The sequence below is a fragment of the Populus trichocarpa genome, chromosome 8 (assembly GCF_000002775.5).
Source record: "Populus trichocarpa isolate Nisqually-1 chromosome 8, P.trichocarpa_v4.1, whole genome shotgun sequence".
In the NCBI taxonomy this organism is placed as follows: domain Eukaryota; kingdom Viridiplantae; phylum Streptophyta; class Magnoliopsida; order Malpighiales; family Salicaceae; genus Populus; species Populus trichocarpa.
In genome coordinates, this window is record NC_037292.2 from 13,355,258 (window position 1) to 13,359,313 (window position 4,056).

The 4,056-nt window shown below is 37.5% G+C and overlaps 1 pseudogene; it reads left to right on the forward strand.

The window, feature by feature from the left end:
• On the forward strand, positions 1-3,542 carry LOC127905647 (uncharacterized; annotated as a pseudogene).
• The last annotated feature ends 514 nt before the right edge of the window (positions 3,543-4,056 follow it).

Genomic DNA, 4,056 nt, shown 5'->3' on the forward strand with positions numbered 1-4,056 from the left:
ATGGGTTCAATCTTATGGATTCAGACCTGGTCAGGCCAAAGCACACGACACTGCTCTGCGCTTACAATACAACAGCCAATTACCAAACACTACTCTTCCTTAGGTGCTTTCGTCTCACAGTTCAGCACAGACAACGCAGTAGCTAAAGCACAACATAAGGCAACAGTACAGACCCTTAATAAGCACATTAATGTTGACAATGATTTTGAATGTTTAGAGCAGTTTGTTGACTCTCTATTTGTTTCACTGCTGAGCTTCTTGTCCTGATTTGGGAAAATGCCTAGTCTTATAAATTCTATATTTGTTAACCTTTTGTAGGTTTGAGGTTTGAAGTTTGAACAAAGATTTTGTGAAAATGTTAGGCCACCATGCCAAATTCAAGGCATTATCTTTAGAAAATATTCTTACAGCATCTGATGGAACTAGGAAGGTATCCATAATCTAAAGCGATTGTATTCATTCTCTCTTAGTTAGAATCTGTTTAATTTGTCTTTCTACCTCTTTATCCTACTTTTATGTCGCTTATTTTATGGTTTGAAAACTTAAATCAGCATGTATGCTTTAGGCAGTTGTCCTGCTATGAGAATCTTCTCTTGATTTTGAAACTCAAGGGGAATTACAGATTTTATTTAGGTTGGATGATGGATTGGTAATAGAAACTGTTGTTATACCTTGCAATAGGGGTAGGGCAACGATTTGTGTTCCAAGTCAAGTGGATTGTGCCATGAATTGTCAGTTCTGCTACACACGCAGGCAAGTTAATATCTTCCTTATTGGGACTTTGTGTTAAAAGAATTCACGTTCGTCACTAAGAGTATGCATTTTCATGTTACATGAATCTGATTTTTCAGGATGGGTGAAGAGACATCTGTCCACAGCTGGGATAGTAGAGCGGGCTGTATTTGCACAACATCTCCTCACAAATGAAGTTTGTGAAAGCTTTTCCTCATAGTTTTGACAAAATTAGATCTCAATTGAGTGTTACTATGCTGAATCTAGTGTTATGGATCCAACATATTGCTGTTTTTTTAGAATATTTATTTTCTAATAAAGAAATTATTTCATGAATGCCTCCCATCACCGCCTCATTTTTTCAAGTAAAATTGGTAGCATAACTGAGCAACTGTGCAGACCTGTCTTCCACCTATTTTATTTTCATTTTAAATGGATACATTTGATTTAAGAAAAAGAAGATCGTAGTCCTGTACAAGCATGTTAATCATGGATTCTTTGGGTTCTTTAAATTGGTATTTTCTCATTCTAGGGTTTCCAGAATTTCTCCCAAGCTCATTGGTAAGCTCCACTCAGAGCAAGCACCTGAAGCACAATATCTCAAATCTAAGTATGTCATGACTGAGAATAGCCATTATTTTTATCTGTCAGTTATAACAATTACCAAAACATCATATGTCACTTATTTGAGTTTTCCAAGCAATTGTAAATCTCAAATGATATATGACTCTGTTCTATCAAAATACTTCATGGAAACCAGTCCACTGCTCTTGGTATGTCTTCTGGTTCTTAAAATGCTGATTGTCGACGCAACAAATGTTGTCTACTTTTGTATTATAAGGCAACTGCTGACCAGAAGTTGAAAGTAATCTATTCCTCCAAGAATAGACTCTTGAATCTTCAAACTTGTCAAGAATTTTTTGCTAATTATTGGCATAAAAACTTGTACTTCCAGGGAATGGGAGAGCCACTTGAAAATATTGACAGTGTTATTAAAGCTGCGAACATTATGGTGCACGACCAGGGCCTTCACTTTACTCCACGCAAGGTCACTGTTTCTACTAGTGGGCTTGTCCCACAGTTGAAACATTTCCTCCATGAATCCAACTGTGCTTTAGCTGTTAGTTTGAATGCTACCACTGATGAGGTACATTTCATTCCGTTATGTCTTAATTTACTGGAGAAACACGCTGATGTGAGTGACCTTCTCTTTCATAATAAACTATGCAGATCAGAAACTGGATAGGGCATAACATCTTCAAACTGTGTGCGCATAAGCTAACACAAAGGTTTGTTAGCTAAGATGTTCTGACTTCATGTTAGCTCAGATAACCTGATACAGCTTCTATAAACATACATCCTTTACAATAGTAATGTTGAAATATGACCGAGGGTTAAGAAAATCATTTATTGAATCAGACAAATGATTACTGTAAATCATTTATGTTGCATGTTCCATTATTTACAGTATAGTCCAAAATCAATTGTTATGACCAAAGGCAACACAAAACACCGTCTGTGTTCAATGAAGCTCATTGAACCAAAACATGTGAGTTTCAGGAAGTTGGGCAGTAGCTGAATAATCAGATTCTAAGAAACTGGAGTACAGCTGAATTTGAAGCATGAAGTAAAGAATTTTTAATTTAGAGTAATGCCTTTTCCAATTAAGTGGTATTTTGTAGGGCATTTGACATCTCTGAAAAGTAGATGTCTGTTGTACCTTTCATCGGTTAACAATATGTATGCAATCCAGTTAAGAGTACAATTAGATGGAAACATACCTTCCTGGTTTGCTGTGTGAGAAAATCCTCCCTAGAGATTGGAAAAGAACTCAGCACTGAAGGCTAGTTTTGTTGGTTTGGATGTCATGAAGAAATCACTGGCTTTTGGAAAATTGCTCAGCTAAACATTGTGGGCAAAGTCGCCAACATGTCAAACCTCTCCAGCTCAGTTTAGTGTAACAAAAATGCTCACTACTGACCTCATTGGCTTGAAAATGGGTCTTTCTATTTTTCTTGAAAAAGTTAAGCTTTGTTGTTGCCTTGGTAGTACTTCCCTGTTTGCTTAGCCTTCATGCTATTTTAATTCAAAAACAGCTTATTGGGTTAATAATCCAACTTATTTATGTGTTTGAAATTGTTGTATTGTAGTGACTACAACGGCAATTGTTTGTTTTCAGTGTTGATGATGCAAAGAGACTTGTTGATATTGTTCAAGGCATTCCATGCAAGATCAATCTCGTCCAATTTAATCCTCACTGTGGATCCCAGTTTAGACCAACCAGTGCAGAAAACATGGTTAAGTTTCGAAACATTTTGGCAGGAGCAAAGTGTTGTTTTCTTGCGATACAGTAGAGGTGATGATCAGACGGCTGCTTGTGGTCAGCTTGGCAAACCTGGAGCAATCCAGACTCCCTCACTTCGTGTCCCAGAGCAATTTCAAATGGCTGTAAATGCTTAGGTGCGCTTTGTCTTGCATTGAAGATGAAGTAGAATTCTCATGCTTCGGGGGTCTTCTTGACATGGAAGGAAAGGTGAAGTAGATTAAAAGCAAGGGAAATTGGGATACCAGATTGTTTTATTACATCTTATATTGATTAGGTCTTCAACATGAATGCATGTTTATTGGATCAGAACCTTGGTCTTCTAACTAGCTCTCACACCGATACTCATTTGCTGCCTCTTTTCAAGAGCACCGGACCATCACCGTTCCCGCCGAATGGCACATTTGCACCCGCTGACTTTCACCTGAACTGCATAAATGACAAAATCAAAGCTTCTATACGAACAGGGATGTTATGTTATGATTGATTGTGTGATGGAAAAGAAAGCGTCAACTCCAGAGCAGCATTCTTCATGACTGCTGATGCCTGCCATTATCAGAACATGTCGTGTCTTGAATCTTGATGTGCGATTTGTTAATTCACGAATAAAATTCGAGTTAATTAACATTTGTTTTTTGGTATATGTGTGAATAAGGTGATTATTTACAAGAGCAAACAATGGCTATCGTTCACTTATTGAAGTGGATGTGAACTAGATTGTTTACCTGCAATAATAATTGTACTGAATACTGATATCGAACCGACGCAGGGGGGGACAGTACATTAGGTTTGGGGCCAGATTAGAAAACAAAAATTAGAGGGGGCAAAAGTTAAAATTTATTAATTTTAGAGCTAAAATTTATAATTATCCAGGAGGAGGCGGGGAAAAAAACATTTCGCAGCAGCCACCCTGGCAACCTGTATTGCCATCAACATCGCTCGCGCCGAGTGGAAAATGAAATTTAGGTAGCGTATGGTTGTTGTTTTAGGACAAAAAAGAT